The sequence below is a fragment of the Ambystoma mexicanum genome, chromosome 6q (genome assembly GCF_040938575.1).
Source record: "Ambystoma mexicanum isolate Mex_15411 chromosome 6q, UKY_AmexF1_1, whole genome shotgun sequence".
Taxonomy (NCBI): domain Eukaryota; kingdom Metazoa; phylum Chordata; class Amphibia; order Caudata; family Ambystomatidae; genus Ambystoma; species Ambystoma mexicanum.
In genome coordinates this window covers 1,283,817,902-1,283,836,506 of record NC_090937.1, presented here as the reverse complement: position 1 = coordinate 1,283,836,506, position 18,605 = coordinate 1,283,817,902, and positions in this window count along the sequence as shown.

Here is an 18,605-nt window from a genome sequence, read left to right as displayed (position 1 = left end):
TGAAAGTGGCTGGTGCGCAGTGTAAGCCGAAAGGGAGGACTTTGAACTGAAAAAGTCCTAAGGGCATTGAAAAAGCTGTTTTCTCTTTATCTGGCCCATACAGTGGGTCTTGCCAATACCCTTTCGTTAAGTCTAAGGTGGATAGAAAGGTGGCTGCTCTGAGTTTATCAATTAGGTAATCGATGCATGGCATGGGATAGGCATCAAAGTCAGAAATTGCATTAACTTGACGGAAGTATATGCAAAACCTCCAGGAATGGTCAGGTTTAGCGATCAACACGTTATGGGAGGACCATGGGCTTGAAGAAGGCTCAATAATATTGGCTTGCCACATTTTATTTACCTCCTCAATCACTATCTGTTTGCGGGCTTTAGGGAGTGTAATTTAACCACTTTTCCCTTAGGTGTTCTAATATAGTGGTAGGTGCATTTTACTCTTCCTGGTTTTCTGAAAATAGATCGGGAAATTATATATTTACATCTTTTAGATGTTCTTATTGTTGAATAGATAGCTCTAGAGGAAATCATTTGAAGCTGTCTTATTTCTTCAGGAACCAAACAGGATAGCGCTTTGGCATGGGTGGTGAAGGGTTCTATTTCCACTCCTTTAAGAGATTTACGTGATATAAATGGACCTTCTGTTTCTTGTCCGGTTGGGCTCCTTAATAGGTACAGGCGCCCATTTGTTCTAATATTTCGTAGGGCCTGTGCCACTTAGAGACAAGCTTGTTTTCTGAGGTGGGTAAGAGGACCAGTACTTTCGGTCCTGTGTAAAATGATCTTAAGCACACCTTCCTGTCATAAGTGGATTTTTGCTGACTCTGGGCTTTTCCATATGAGTACAGACTAGATCTCGAACAAATCTCATATGTTCTTGCAATCTGGTAGCGGTGTGCAAGATGGGAATGGGTGCCTCTTCTCGTTCTTCCCAGGTTTCCCGGTGCATTTCCAGGATGTCTCTAGGCTCTCTACCATAGAGTAGTTCGAAAGGAGAGAATCCTGTAGAGGACTGAGCGGATTTCCTCACTGCAAATAGTACATTCGGTCACAGTCTTTCCCGTCCTTATCTACCAATTTCCGTAGGATTAATTTCAGGGTTTTATTGAATCTTTCAACCAAGCCATCGGTTTGGAGATGGTACACAGAAATTCGTAAGGTGGTAATATGGAGCAGCTCTTTGACTTCTGCCATAAGCGTACACATAAAATTTGAACCTTGATCGGTTAGTATTTCTTTGGGAAAGCCGACCCTAGAAAAATGCGGTAAGAGGTGTTTAAGGATTTATTGTGTGGCATTTTTCTGCATTGGGAATTCTTTGGGGTATCTGGTTGCATAGTCCACAATCGCAAAGACATATTTGTTGCTTAATCTGCATGTTTCTAAAGGTTCAATGATGTCCATCCCGATTCTTGAAAAAGGGACTTCTATGATTGGTAAGGGATTCAGAGGGGCAGGTAATGTGATGTGCGTGCTGGTTTTTTGATAAATAGTTCGGGGCCTTGTTGGCTAGGCATTTGTGCGTGAGGGCAAGAGTTTTTAGAGAGATTCTTTGCTTCACAGGTAACCACTTTAGGCTGGTTCTAAATGTGCCACGTCTGAACAAAGGTTTTAATATCAGTGACATACCTGGCCAATAAAACTTCCCACGGATATGTGCCTGGGTTTTGGATTGTAGTAAGTGCCCCCCCCGGTAAGATGGAATTGCGCAATCTCTATAGTACAACCATTCGGTGGGTCTTGGGGATTACTAACTGCATCTTCACTAAGCCTTCTGTGGATGTTTCTCTTCTATATAGCAACCCTTGCTTTAAGAAAAAGGGGCTTCCTTTCTCTATACCTTCCCCTTCCAGAATAGCTTGTAAGGAAGCTTCCGCGAGAGCTGGATCATTTTGTTGGGCGAAGGCTAGGTCGGGATAGAGGGTAGGTTTGTCTCCTTTCTTTGGTGTTAACCAGTTTATCAACTCCCCCAAAGCCTAATGTACCTCTTTCTGTTTCGTCTGGTTCACTTTCTTTAAACTGAGGAAACAGGGCCCTTTCCAAAATTCCTTGAGCAATTTGATCCCCACGACACACTTCAAAAAATGGGATTTCACCATGATTCTGCAAGAGAACCTTTACGTCTCCCTGGAAGTCGGGATCGATGACGCCTTCTAAAATGTCTATACCAAACTTCCACCCTAGGCCAGATTTTGGGGTCCACCTTATGTAACACCCCGGAGGGGGTATCAAAACCCAATCTGTAGGAATCATTCCTATCTTCCCAGGGGGATGACAGCCTCCTTACTGCTACAGATATTGAAAACCTATCCATTCCTGTGTGGCAGAAAAAGGTCTAGAAGCTCTATAACTGGGTTTTTGTAATTGTAGGGTTCTCCAATTAGTTTCAATTGAGTCAAATCCGATTCCTGACACCATATGCAATGAAGGCATGGTATCAAAGCAAGACAGACACAAGTGATCACAGTTCAAGGGTGTTTATTAAACTGTAAAATGGGTTAGATAAACATCTAATATAAACCTAAATCTAAGATGGGAGCAAGCTACGACCATCAAATAATAATAATACAGTCCTAGTGGAGTCTAGTCAAATAAAAAGGGCCCATACTAAAAAAAACTATTGCCAATCCTTACCGCTATGCTACAAAGCAGTGTGGGATAATGTTCACAAGAAAAGAAAGAAGTGTTCACAAAATGATAGTCAGGATGTTATGGCCGGGGTCTCCCTTCCCCATGTTTTTAGCACGGGACAAGGTGGGACTCTTGGGCACAGCACACTTCTGGGTTTCTCCAGCACAAGCTTACAGTTCCTTTTCTCTCAATAACAGGGCCTTCTGCTTTCAAGCGTCTTCTCATGAAAAGTCTCTTGCTTTTGAGGGCTGGATATGCCAAAACAACAAAACAATGTTCAGTACCATCCAAAACCCAGGCACATATACGTGGGAAGTTTTATTGGCCAGGTATGTCGCTGATATTAAAACCTTTGTTCAGACGTGGCACATTTAGAACCAGCCTAAAGTGGTTACCTGTGAAGCAAAGAATCTCTCTAAAAACTCTTGCCCTCACGCACAAATGCCTAGCCAACAAGGCCCCGACCTATCTCTGCAGTCGGCTATCACACCACTCTACTGCCCGACCACTAAGAACTGCTCAGACTCACTGACTAACGATCCCTAGGTTTAAGCTTCAAAAAGCGGGAGGTACCAGCTTCCCTGTCCTAGCCTCTAAACTTTGGAATACCCTCCCTGGTACTATCAGAGCCGAAGACTCCTTCAACACCTTCAAGACTAAAATCAAATCTTGGCTCCCTGACCAGCAATAAGAAATGTTTGACTTCTCTGTCCTACTTACTCTGGTCCGTTTCCCCTGATACCATTTCTGGCCCGCTACCTCTGCTAACTATATCAATTCACCCTAGGATACATCCTCTGTTAATCCTAGTTGCACCGTAACCTATGTAATATATGTAATTAGTAAGATTGTTATTATGCTGATACTGTTTTATTTTGTAATGTAATCTCTTGCCTGTATGTTTTCTTGCAACTCTGTACAAATTGCGCCCTGATGCCTCCGGGCCTGATGGTTTGCGCATTATAAATAAACAAATACAAATACAAATACAAATGTTGGAAGGGGGTAGAGTTTCTGAGTATCCTACTGGGCAGGATGGGGAAAAAGTGGCATAAGGAAAGGGATACCATGTCTCACCCTTCAGCGTCCTACTTTCATTCCCCAAAACCCCCCATCCAGCTGATTCTCCCACACTGGTCCACCCCCAGGAACTGGATCCAATACTGATGACCTTGCCCTGGCCACCTTGATGACAGATCGCCAGGGACTAGTGGGTGAGACACCTTCAGATTTCTCACACTACCCACCCTGACGAGGAATCCTTGGTGGGCGCTGAGATAGGTAATAAGAAATTAATCTTTATGGTTGACACACTTGCCACTGAATCATGCATCAATGAGGGAAATGTTCCATTATCAGGTGAAACTCTTGACATGCAGGGATTCTCTGGGGCTGTTGCAACGGTCCCCTACACAGAAGAAGTAGCTATCAAATTAAGAGGAAACATTTGTGTGCCCCCTTACTGCATTCAGAGGCCTCCCCAATAAATTTGCTGGGACAGGATTTGTTGAGCAAACTGAACATATCCGTCTCCTTCATGGACCGTGGTGTAGAGAAGGAGCTAAGTAGCCCACCTCAAGCACTTCACCCGTATTGCCTATATGTTGGAAACCAGAGTGTGAGACACGAGTAAAGCCAATGGAAGTACAAATACCAAGGAGAATCCTGGAAGCAAGGTTCCCATTGAGAAAACCATACCTGCATACGAGACAGTATGATAGCAATTTGAATGAAATCCCAGAAGAAACAGGACAGCTGAGTGGAAGAGAAGAATGGTGATATCACTGTCACACGTGAAACATGACTTACGTACATAGAAGAGATGCAGAGACAAGAGAATGCAGATATTCTATAAGGCATCAAGAAAGTATCGAAGATAAGTGACATCTTGGGATCAAGATGAAGAAACTTATGCTACAGAACTGATGAAGATCTCAAGTCCTTTTACACGCGTACTTGTGCAAAGAAACGCCAGCAGACAAAGTATTCTTGAAGCTAGCTTTATAGTGAATAGATTGCAGTATGCACCAGCATATACATATACATAGGAGTGAGTAAAGAATGGATGTTTCCACTACGAATTATAGCAGAGCTGGACTAAAGAAGGAAGGCCTCTTTTCCAGTGTGTCGCAGTTAAAAGCAATTGAATTAACAGGAGTGAAATTCAAAAAGGCGAGGCTGGATGAGCCATGAAGCCAAGGCCATATCAGACTGGGGTGAGCAGACATTGGATACAAATCGTGTGAAAGAACCAGACTCCTGTTCAGGAGGCATGGACAAAATAAGGAAGAGATCAGAGGTCTATTAGAAAATAGTATTTTAATGCACTAAGAGCAAAATGTTGTGGTCTTCAGTCACGTGGAGGGATGAAGTTGGACGAGCATTACCACCACATCTATGCATGAAGGCAGAGTGTGCCTTCACTCCCCTGAATTCTCCAGAGCAAAAGAACACTCCCAAGGACAAGTTCAAAGTCCTAATTGACAGCAGACCACTGAGGTGATGATAGATGATTATGCTAATTGGTGGGAAGCTATGGTTAAGGCTAGCTCACCAGCGCCTGGAAGTCCAGTCTGCGTGCTGCTAACATAGGTGGAAAGGTACTGACAGAGGTTAGAGTGCCAATCTATGGTAGGGGGCCACATGATTAAGGGTCCTATAGTTTGTGTAGCCAATGGGGCATTGTGTATTTAGTGACGTTCATAGTTGACCTGTTTAAGGGGACGGCTTATTTGCCCCACCTGATGTTAAGAAGCCAATCACGTTCTCAGACTAGTATGAAACGTATAGTTAGATGTTCCCTTACACCCAATCACAATAGCCGCTAGGTTTTTGTAGTTTGCCACGTAGGATGAGGTTAGTAATATGTAGGTTGACGTCATCAATTACAATTTTTTGTTATAAAAGAATGCTTTTTTTAAAGATGCATTGAGAGATCATGCAATGAGATGCCCGTTGATGTCTGTTGTACTCCCTGTTTTAGATAATTGATTAAAACAGTTACCCTTTTGCCAACTACCTGAGTTGTATTGATTATTGATGTTGGAGTAACTTCTGCATCCCCATTCATCTCAAGGGTATTGCTACCTTGTCTTAAAGGGTTGGAAGCCTCCAGTTAAGTGGGGTGGCATGTGCCACCCCAAGCATGTGCGCCTTAAGGGCCATGGTCATCATACAGGCCAGAGGAGGGGATGTGGTGGTTTGCGGCATCCGCGTGGACCTGGATATTTTTGTGTACAGGATAACCATATTGCTTGATGCAGTGCCCCAGATTGGTAAGGCATGTTGGCGGGTACCAGCAGACTTCATCTTCAGACCCATGATTACCCCAAAGCTTGTGGCAGGAATGACATTTTCTCTAGATTTACAGGACCTGGTTGTGTCAGCTAAAAGGATTGTTGTGGTGGGCACAGACTCTGATGGGTGTGAGTGGCGTACTGTATTGTGTATTGACGCAACAGTGCCCCTCAAAGAAGTGACAGATACAGAATTGTTTGAGGACACGGTTGATGATGGAGGAATTGTGTTAGCAATCTGTATTCCTTGTGACATTATGGTGCAATATTGGAAGGTACAGTGCTCCTTGATGGCCCTTGTTGCCTTGTCCTGTTTTACTGAGAGTGACTTACAGTTCCAGAAAGATTATGGACAGGGGGTGGCACCAGTCCGAATAACACTCAAGCCAGGCACAGGGTTCCACGGGCCGAAACAGTACTCACTGTCCAAAGAGGCGGGGGACGGCATACAGGACACCATTGTGGCACTCCTAAATCAGGGAATAATGGTGCCCTCCACCTCTCCATGCAACATATCTGATAAAAATTAAAAGGCCGGAGTTGGAGGATGATCCAGGACCTTCGTCCTCTAAATGACATTGTCCAGGCAGAATTTCCTGTAGTTCCAAATCCTGCTATGATACTATGCAGCATCCCCAAGGAGGCGACCCACTTCACTGTGTTAGATCTTAAAAACACCTTTTTCTCCATACCTTTGCACACTGATTCGCAGTGCCTAACCACGTACACACATGGGGTGAATGCATTTTGAGCACACAGGATTGCCCCAAGGGTACTGTGAGTCCCCCAGTATCTTCAACAGAATATTGCATGCAGACTTAACATTCAGGTTTCCAGTATCATTATTCAGTATGTTGATGATTTGCTTGTGTGTAGTGACAGTGAGCAGCAGTGCCGAAAGGACTCTTTCACCCTCCTGCAGCTGCTGTCATACAAGGAGTACAAAGTAGACAAGGCTAAGATGCAATATTGCCTCCAAGAAGTACTGTATTTGGGCTGGCTTATATCTGCCCATGGGTAAAACTGTCAATCGCCCCAAATTTCTGACTGAACTGTGCACAGATGAAGACCTTGCGGTGCACGACTGTGTGACATTCGAGGGAGAGGGGGACAACATCCCAAAAGCAAGTGACAGCCTACTTGGGTGTTGACGTTTCAGCAACAATCGACCAGAGAACAGGTTTGAGGCATACTGGAGCATCAGTGGTCCACCTAGTAGATGGGATCTATGAGGTATTGGTACAGCAAAAACTCCCCATGCACTATTCGGCCCAAGTGGCAGACTTGATGGTGCTTATTGAGGTGCTTCTAAAATCTCAAGGGTGCCGTATCACCATTTATTCCTTATTCTATGGCTTATTTCACCACTACTGTGCACACAGGCCTTGTTCGCTGTAAGAGAAGAGGTTTTCGGAGGGCTGACGGGTCCCCAGTACAGCATGCTGCACTGCTAGAAAAATTGATCCCTGCACTATCCCAGCCTTCGCGAACAGCGGTGGTAAAATGCACTGCCCATACTAACGACACAGACGAGGTCTTACTGTGTAACGATGGTGCGGACACAGTGGCCAAGCAAGTGGCGTACTTACCGGTTCTGAGTGTTATAGTGCAGAGCAGGGAACAACTGCCAGACTCCTACAATTCCTTACCAATTGCCCAACTAATGAAATTGCAGGGACTGGCCCCACAGGAAGAAAAAGATTTATAGTTGAAAAGAGGATGCAGGCAGTCCCCCACATATCTATTGTGGTGACAGGAAACATCTAGTAAAGCAGTTATGCCACACATGGTACTGCTGGTCACATTCGACTAGCTGTACCACCCTTCTCATGTGTCAAAACAACATATTGTTGCAGAAGTACAGGAGAACTGGTTTGTCCCCAATTTGCAGGAGGCAATTACTAAAATGATCATCAATTGTACTACTTGTTAAACTTACAGTATTGGTCTCACGTTGGGAACAATTCGAGGTACCTTGGGTCCCCCACCCACTGGGCCATTCTGCGAGTTACATATTGATTATGCAGAGATGGCGAAAGGTGCATCGGGTCAGGCTAATTGATAGTTGTGTGTCCTTTCTTACAGTGGGTGGAGGCTGGCCCTTGTGCACACCCGATGGAAAATGTGTGGCCATGTTTTGGTCAGAGAGGTTTTCCCTTGGATGGGCGTGTGTGAAGTTTTAAGGTCTAACAATGGCACGCACCTTTTCAATGAGCTTTTCAAAGTGATCACTGCACTATTGGGCATTAAGCATCGGATGTGTACAATTTGCCACCAATTTATCACCCCCAGGCCAATGGAGTTGTGGAGAGGATAAATGGGCTTCTAAAAAGCAAGTTGTCTAATCTGTGCACCACCTTAAAGAAAGATTGGGTACACTGCTTACCTATCACTGCTCTATTTAGCATGCGTACGCAGCCCTGTAAGGATCATCACTTATCACCCCATGAGATGGTAAAGGGGAGACGAATGCACACGCCCCTATCACCAATCTGTAGAGAATCAGATTCTCACAGGGCTGCGTCTGCTGTAGGGGACACATTTTGTAGCTACTTATGTGCCCTAACCAAAGTAATAAAAAAATGCATCTCTCAACAGATTGCTCCGCCAAAGACTAAAGAGACAACAAGCACTCCAGCTGATACACCACTCACGTCACCCCCTCTCCAGATTTTCCGTGGTGACCATGTCGTTGTAAAGAACTTTGTCTCCCAGTGGAGCGAGCCTAGATATAATGGCCCCTTTGAGGTAATCTATGCTACTACTCTTAGAGTAAAAGTTAGTGAATTACAGTACTGAGCATTTATCTGATGTTCGCAGGGCACCCCAGTCCACATTAACCAGCCAAACTCAGTAAAGTACTAAACCGTACATGTGAAGTGCTTGTCCATAAAAAAACTTCTCCTGGTAGAAATTCTAGAGAACCATGTGTAGCTGCAGAGTGACTGCTGTTGTCTTCCTGATGTGTTTTTGACTTTATTTTTTCAACTTTCCTACAACCAGCCTACCTCTGTGATAAATAAAAACACTGCAATGCATTCTTTGCACTGAGAGAGCTCTCTCTCTCTCCATTGTTTCCCTCTCTATTGTCCCTCTCTCATCTATTTACCTCGCAATTAATGTACATGGGTCCAATAACTCCATCTTTAAAATGCAAAGTTCCCTTTTTCAGAAAGATTCTCTTATGTGTTTTCCCGCACATACAAATGTGTAATGCATCGGGTAGCTGGTATATTTGCTATTTCTATGTTTGGATTAGGAATATATTTAGGGGGTAATTTTATATGGGGTGGTCATATAGAAAGGAGGGGATAAGAAACGCAACTATTACTAATGGATCTTTTACTAGTGGCTCTTTATGTTCTGTAACACATGTCAATGTTGCAAATGTGGTTGAAATGAATATACTGCTACTGCGGTCCACGTTAGACAAACTTAAGCATCTGCTAATGATACATGTGTTGCCCAGCAACCTATGGGGAATTTCGCAAATGTCCTCATGTTATCTTTATTTCCTAATGTGTTTTCTAACATAGTAGCAAATGATTTCAAGCGCTTCACATTCTAGTGCCTGAAAAGTTTTAAAAGGCAAGCTAGAAGGTCCAAGTCTGGCCAGTACCAAGGACTTGGGTTGCATACAATAGAAGATGTGCACCATCCAGAGTTAAGTAATAGCGTGCATGCAGAAATGAGCTCAGTGGGGAAAACTCAAGTAAATTGAAGTTATGTTTGTTCCTTGATTCCACATGCGTTGGTGGCCCCCAAGGTATTACTGCCACAAGAAATTCCCATTGTCAAGGCTCAATGTTTACTCCCATCTGACCTTGTGCAGGTGTTTTTCTTTTCAGACACATGTAATGACCCCCGAATTACTTACCCTATTACACGGACTAAAAGTTCTTGGACCCACAAAGGCAATGCACTCTTAGACCATTAGTTAGAAAATGATTGGCTGTTTACAGGCCAATTATTCACACCTCATAAGCATACATATAACTATAGAATAAATGCAACTGATTACACATAGATGCATGAACAAGACAAACACAACAAGTATACATCAGTGTTAGGGCAGTTGTAGGACAAAGCTTCATCTCAGCCATGACAACACTATCCAGTCCCAAGGCAGGTAGGACGAGAGATCACGCCTCAACTAATGGGGTCTGGAGCGGAGCATCATCCCTCTCAGCGAGACTTCAACTCCAATTCTTGGTCTCCTCATTGGGATCTTCTCCTCTTAAGGGGGACAAATCCCCACCCCTCATAGGTTGCAGACTGCCCCCGGCCAAAGGACAGACAGCAAGCATGTGAGTCAACAGTGAAAAAATCCAGACAGTGGAAAAACCCAGCTCATTTGTCGCGCTCTCATTCCCAGCACCTCTTATCAATTCACCTGCACATCTCTGACTCCCGTCTTGGCTCATCCTTGAGCAAACAAAGTCAAGACTATTCTACACAGTAAACTCATTTACTTCATGCTAAAATATTGCAACTGCCACAGAAATCATGTCTGCCTCCTAACTGAGGTCTTAGAATCGTAGACTTTCATTGCGGTTTGGAAGTGAATGTCCAGAATGGCAGCACACCAGGACCATGTTGTTTAGCTCATTTTTGCACACGCACTAGAGCAGGTTGCGAAGTACTTTCCAGGCATGAAACATGCAATTCGAAGTAATTTACCCTGATCACCTGCAATGTGCCCAAAGACCCAAAAGTATACAGTGCTCGCAAAGACCCTATCTAAAATTGGAAGGCGTGAGGTTCTTGGCAAGCAGATGCCAAGAAAATACAACGAGCTGTATAGCAGGCAGACTCATAGGATTTGTAGAAGAAGTGATCGAAAAAGAGAACATGTTATGCAGCATGTACTGGAATGAGCAAGTAGCAAAACTCACCTGGATCGAGGCAATGGAAAACCCAGTGAAAGTACAAAAGCAGTGAGAATACAAACTGTGTTTTAACAATGAAGGAAGTGTCTTTGTGGGGACCAACAGTAGGTGTGAAAAAACATTATACATCTAAGATGCCAAGAAAGGGACAACAGTTGTGATGGACAACTACTTGGTGTGCGGCCAGCAGGCATTCCTGCACCTCCCGGCATCATGTAAGGGCACATGCCCACTGGCCTTGCTACATTCGGCACTCCTGGTGGACCCTGAAGAACATTTGATAGTTTGGGCAGGTGGCTTATCCACCCCAACATCTGCACCAGTGTCCGACATCACCACCACAGTGCCATGGCAGAAGTCCATTTTCCAGACCCTGCCAGAAAAGGAGGAAGACTCTTTGTAATTGCTTAAAGAAATACCAGATCAATATCGACTTTACAGCAAAGAAGAATTTCTTTTGCCTCGTTACTGTTACCAGGAGTGCAGACCGCCGCGAATGCCAAATGGCTGCAAATTGTATGGTAGGAAGTGATCCAGCTGGCCAATGACACTGAACAGGGCCTAATTACGATCAAGATGGAAATTTGCAAAACTCGGCTGAGGACGCTGCAGAATCATTACATGTTGGACCCTCTTCACGGCCATGGAGGTAGGGGTCTGCAAGAAGATTGGCAATTAATGTTGCACATACGCACCTTCTAATGATGCAGAGAATGGGTCCCTTACCAACATAACAGGAGCCATGAACGTCTTCGAAACTCACATGCAAACAGAAGCTGTAATAGAAGGGACCGATTGGTTCGACAAACTTTTTTTGTGGGCGCGTCCTTGATGGGGGTTCCTGTGATTGTGTTTGTGTTGGTGATCTTCTGCACCTGCCAGCTGGGAATTCGATGCTGCGCTAAAGCAGTGCCTACCAGCGCAATGACGATGGTTTCAATTGGGGTATATGAGGCACCTTGTGGTACAAAAGACAGACGACCCAAACAGGCCATGCATGATTGCGATACAGCAACATCTTCACCCCCCAGGTAGCACCACAGTTCCCCCACCTGACCAAGAGAACTACACAGAACACTGGGTCGATTTAGCAGGGGATGGAGGATGTATGTACATGACATGTAATCTGAGCAATATTTACAGGTCGAGGAAGGTTTACGGTCTGTATGTAAGGCATGGGTACCAAAGGAAGGGTCACCTCCATACTTGGAGGCTGAAAGACTGGAAAGGGTAAGAAGGGGTGAGAAGGACGAGGGCCCCACCTGGGAGTTCGTTAATGTAGTATTAACAAAAGGGGGGAATGTTGGGAAGGGGGCCGATCGTCCGAGACCCCCCAGCGCTTTTGGATGAGTCAGAGGACTGGAAGTGTTTAGTAAGCAGGGGACACAGGGGACATTGATATTGATATTAGCAGCCATATTGGAATCAAGGCCTAGGCTTGCGCTGCATCCATGTCCACAGGCCTGAGACACACACACATAGAAATAAGCGTATGCATGCCAGAAGAGGTTGTAGCCTGGGCACCAGTGAGAAAGGCCTTAGCGGCGGAGATTCATAGACCCTCCATTGTCTTATGTGAGCAGTATTCCTATCCCAGAAGGAATGTGCCCTGCAAGACCACGAGGGGGTTGAGATCCCTGCGAAAACCGATCCCACGAGAAGGAGGGCACAGGCCTTCGACCATCGCCCGTCCCAGCTCCAAGTAATAGCACCCAGAAGCCCACGTCCCAAGACCTCTAGCATTCCAAGTTTCTAGTCAGTCCTAGGTGTGAGAAACTCAAAGATGTCTCCCTGGCTAGTCCCCAGGGATCTGTTATCCAGGTGGCCAGGACATGGCCATCGCTATCAGATCCAGTTCCTGGGGGTGGACCAGTGAGGGAGGATCACCTGAATGGGGGTCCTCAGGGAGTGGAAGTGGGACATCAATGGGTGAGACACAGTATCCCACTTTTTTCAATACCTTTTCCCCATCCTACAATGTAGGACATTCAAAACCACTGCCCACCCCTTTTTCTTACACAAACACTTTTGCACGGCACACCACAGAATGGACTAACACCAGAGCCATTTACCTGACATGTCCCAATACAAGAGTCAAGCAATTGATCAGAATCACACACATCTGACAGCACTTTCCCTTTCCCACAGGGATAAAAGCTGGAACAAGAGAGCACAGGGCGAGCAAGGCAGACCACATAACAAGACAGCTATCTAGCTTCGGCAGTTCAAGAGGAGAAGAAAGGCAGTGAATATAGAGAGGCTGACGAGAAGAGACACAACCTTGCCCTTTCTGATGCAGACCAGTGAAACCTCTGCAGAGGGAATCGTAAGATCAATGACAATAGCCCAAGTGTGCAGCAACAGATGGCAATGGTACACAGAGTGTGTCGACGCTGATAAGTGGGATCGAGGGCAACTCCTTCTACCGTGGTACCGGCCTTGACTCCAGTTACGAGGAACGCCAAGTGGTTCACCACAGCCGGTGAGTCGAGGGGAGAGCCGATAAGGGCTGGGCTGTGGTGAATGAAAGCCGCAAATTGAACTAAGTTCAAAGAACTGTAAAAGTGTTAAGGGGAGACCAGCTGCAGAGGGAACCAGCACCACGTGGGTGCTAACTCGAGAGACTCTGGTCGATTCCTGTTTGAATTAAAGAAACCAGAAGGCCGTGGGAGAGCCGCTGAGTTAGGTCTAAGTGGTCATACAGGAGGTCAAACAAAATCCCTGAACTGTGAGAAAACAAGGAAAGTGAATACTGCGAACAATTGTGAATGTGAAGTTGGCAAGAGTGAACCCGACTGAGGAATGCTGACAAGAAGGGGGAAAGTATAAAGTCCCAAGAAGAATTTTGTTGACAAAAGTGAACCTGGGCGAGGGATGTCCACTGGAACTGTTTAAAAAGACATTGAGATTTATGAAGGAAGGAAAATCCATAGTGAACCTGGTGGAGAGAGGCTGAGAGTAAAGAGGGGTCAGCGCCCAGAATAGGGATACCCAGGGGTGAAGTATCCTCACCCTTAGTGAAAGCCGGAAACAAACTTTCATTTGTTGAAGCAACTTTTGTTTTGTTGATTGAATACATCATGCCCTCGTAAGCAAGAGATTTTCAAGTGAAACCAGACTGGGCCATCGAGACTCCTGATAAACTTGAACAGAACTGTTGACTCGTGCTGGGGGAGCTGGAGTGTGTGCTGTGTTCCAAGATCCCACCTTACCCCATGCTCAAAACGTGGGGAAGGGAAAACCAAGCTACAGCATCCTGACATATTATTTGTAAACGCTTCTTTCTTTTCTTGAAAGCCATCCCACACTCATTTTGCAGTAGTTGAAAGGTTTGGCAATAGGATTCTCAGTGTAGGCCCTTTTCATAGGACTGCCTTATTTTCATTTGATGGTCGACGCTTGCTCCCATCTTAGATTTGGGTTTAGTTTAGGCGTTTTTCCACCCTGAAAACATTTTTCAATAAACACACTTGAACTGTGATCACGTGTGTCTGTCTTTACTGTTGCCACCATGAGTTCCTTACATAGGCCACCGATCATAAAACTGTTAAACCCCTCAATCGATCAGAAAAGATCAGAAAGCAGGGACCACTCGCCTTCATCATGGGTCACGTGATTTGTGCGGCGAGGTGACAGTAGGGGCAAAATAACAACTCTAAAATGAGGGAGGGTTCCTTTGGATGGACACTGATGTGTCTGGAATTGAGCTGTAGCCTGCTAGATGCAATGACTTTGAAGTATCCTCTTAGCCCTTTGCAGCACCAGGTGCACAATAGGTTAGAGATTTGGCATGAAATACTTTTCTTTGCATAATCACCAATTAAATTGTAGCTTTGTGCCTGATGATGTGCAAGGAGGCACCCACGTGGAAGAACATGGACAAATTGGGCTAGTACCAATTGCCTGACATCCATTATAGAGCAGGTAACCTATGTATAGGGTCTTGCCAACCAGCAATTTGGATATGTACAGTATGTAATTTACTTCACGGTATATGCTGTGTGCCTTTATAAAGTGCTTCTTGTACTAATTTTGCCATAATGTCCCATGGCAACAGAGTACTTTGCTGGCGCATTTTTGTGGAAATAAAACCTTGTTCTCCTTGCAAGAGGTGTGCTGGGCCTAGTTGGTTGTATTTTTCTAGTGTGAACGTTGAGGGTTTTCTCTACAGTAATTTCTTTCTTTAGTGGTAAGGCCAGAACAGATTTGTTTTGAGACAAGGTACATACTGTTTAATTTTTGGACTTCACTACTGATAACGAGCACTCTAGGTAGGGAAACACATAGAACACGGCTAGATAGGTTTCTTTGATATTATTTCGATAAATTACTTGTTGAATATGACAAAAACTAGTCTGTCTCCTTCCTCTGACCTACCACACTACGCAAGCTTCCCATCTGATGCTTAATGTCATGCAGTCTAGTGCCAATAGCGTGCATGAAATGTAAGGGTTCTTTTCTGAAATATGCAAACTAGCCAAAGAATGTGCAGTGTTCTATTACTAAATACAAACAGCAGAAAATCATTTGGTCAGCATTTGTCTGTATTTCACCTTCTCTTGAGCCAGGATGATCACTGGTCAATATTCTCTCTCCCTGTCCTTCGGACTGTCTAGGACAAAAGTGACACTCACATTATGGGGGCTTTCTGTGATACGGCTGACCACCTCCGGTACATTTAAGATCTCTTTATTGTTTATCATTTTGCAGAACATTTCAAGGGCTTTATTTTTCAAATGGAGCAGGTGTCACACAGTCACTGACATTCATTCCGATACCAGTTAGTGCCTTTCTCATTTTAATCTGTTGGTAACATGCTTCAAAGACCATTGGTATCATTATGGTTCACCAAAACAGCAGGTACTATTTGGTGGTGATGACCATTGGGTTGATCATGGATTCCTAAGGATGTGGGTTGCAGTAGGGGGTTTTGGCATCCTTCCACCATTGTTGGCTTGGGCATGTAAGGTAATTTGGGAAGGCAATCCATTCCAATGTATCTGAAATACAGGCATTCCTTTATAGGCACTAGTCATTGTAGTAATTTCTTTATCCAACATATCAGCTGCTCTGATGCTCTTCCTGCACATGATTTGCTAATAATATTTAAGGAGCTTGTGGCAGGATGGATGTGCATCACATCTCGCAACTGTTTTTGCCTCTGTGATCACACTGTACAATTCTACACAGCTTGATTAGCGGTCTCCTATCTCTGAAGTTATACCTGGCCAGTTATACCTGGCCCCAGTCCAAGGACTGCATTTTTTTCTTCCTTGGGCTTTTCTCTAAACATGCTCCTTTCGGTTTGAAAGGTGCATGTTTAGAGAAAAGGTTTTGCTATCCTATGAGAGAGATGGATGCCTTGGACCTGGAATGAAAGAGTGATACTCATGGAGTCCATCGGACAGGTTTTGAAACACATGGAACTTTATTTGAAGCATAGACCAGTTGCAAGAGCTATTATCAGCTCTACATAGCAGGCCAGTGAAGATATTAAGCGTGAGAATGCCTTTTTGAATATAGCAATTGCTACTCGCTCTTATCTGACTTCAGAGACCTGTGAGGTAAATCCTTTGAATACCATGTTTGGTGGGCAACGGAGCAGCGTCAAGAAATTCAAGGGAACTTGTTGCTGAACTTTCAGTACTCAGATGGGGGACCATTTGAACCAAACAAGGCAGAAACATGTCCAAGGTTGCTTGTGTGACAGAATGCCACCTTACATGGGAGTGAAAGCCCTATAAAATATTATTAATAAATAAAATGATGTTGGAAATTATTTTTTGAAAGGGAGGCCTGCTAACCAGGCCCTCCATTTTAGAAAAGCTTAATGCCATGCTTAATGCTCCTCCAGTACCATCAAGGACAACATTGGCTCTCTTACCTCCGCCCTTGCTGATTTCTGAAACCACTCTTTTGCTACAGAATCCTTCTCCTCCTCCCTCAAGCACTCCCTTGTGTGTCCCCTCCAGAAGAAAACCTTCAGCAGATCCTACTTGTCCAGCTAACTACCACCCTATTTCTATCACCCCCTTCCTTGGGAAACTCCTAGAGAAGCTGGCCTTCCCCCAACTTACCTCACACACTAAACTTGTTGGCGGTCTCCACGACAATCAATCTGGATTCTGAGCATCCAGAGGCATGGAAACTGCTCTTCTGAACACCTGTGAAGAACTGCTTGCATCCATTGATTACAACTCTCCAGTTGTCCTCGTGCTACTTGATCTCTCATCTGCTTTTGACACGGTCAAGCACTCTATCCTCATAAAACGACTCCATGATACACTGGGTATCTCGGAGCGGGCGCTGGACTGGCTGACCTCTTTCATAACTGTTTATCTGTCCCAGGTTACTCTGGGCACCTTCTCCTCACCTACCTCCTTCTCTACCTGTCAGGTCCCCCAGGTCTGCAAACTTTCTCCATGCTCTTCAACACTTACCTTGCTCCACCGGCACGCATCCTTTCCTCCTTCTCCCCCAATTCCAGTGATACACAGATGACACTGAACTCTTCTCCAAACTTCCTGCTGACTCTCTTGCTTCTTCCACTATTCCGGGCTGCCTATCTGCCGTCCAGTTGTGAGGAACCCATGGTGGCAACAGTAAAGACAGACACAAATCATCACAGTTCAAGGATGTTTATGAAACTGTAAATCAAGGGTGGGAAAATATGCCTAACCTAAACCTAAATCTAAGATGGGAGGAAGCGTCGACCATCAAATGAAAAATAAGGCTGTCCTTGTGGCGTCTTGTCAAAGTAAAAATGCCTATACTAAAGACACCTATTGCCAAATCCTTACAACTAATTATAGAAAGAGTGTGGGATAGGGCTTTCAATAAAGAAAGAAGTATTCACAAATAATAAGTCAGGATGTGATTGCCAGGGGTTTCCCTTCCCCATGTTTTCAGCTAGGGACAAGGTGGGTCTCCTGAGCACAGTACACACTCGAGCTTTCCCAGTAAGATCTGAGAGTTCTGCTCCACCCATCAGGTTCTTCTGATGGTTAATGTCTCTTTTCAATAAAAAGTCTCTTGCCTTCTTGGGCCTGATAGTTCAACAAACACAAAAGTTCTGTTCTACAAACACTTTTGGGTGACGGCTTCAACCCTGGGTGCCCCTCTTCCGGGTGCAGACCCCTCACAGTCGTACTTCCTTTCTTAGTGAATTTTGGGTGGTGACTTTCCACCCCTGGATCGCCCTCAACCGGGTTCGGACCCCAATTGACAAGGTTGACATTTCACTTCTCCTTGTCTTGCAGTATTTCTTGTTTCATAAATCTTAATGCCTTTTTACACAGTTCATCAGGATTCACCCCTGTTTGTCGGCCTCCCTCTGCCGGGTTCACTCTAGCAACCTTTTTTGGAACAGTTCACTGCGGACATCCCTCAATAGGGTTCACTCCTGTCAACATTCTGTTCATATGGACTTTAGGCTTCACCTCCCTCTTTCCGCTATCATCCCTCTGCCGGGTTTACTCTTGCCAACCTTTCAGTTGCCAGCTTCCTTCCTTCGGGTCATTGTATTTTTCATACCATGCAGGATTTCTTTACCTTAATTTCCCATTCATCTGCCGGTCAAAGACTTTCGACTGTATGGAGGATTTAACAAGACCCCCGTAAGACCACTTTGATCCCCTTTGGCCTTTTCCCAAAGCCTTCTGGTTACTGTAGTTCAATGGCAGGGTAATCGCCTAGGGTTTCTCAGGTGAACACCCATGTGGTATTTGATTCTGTTATGCTGGCTTTCTCCTTTCCATAGATCAATAGTTATTTGTTCATTCAAAGTTCAATT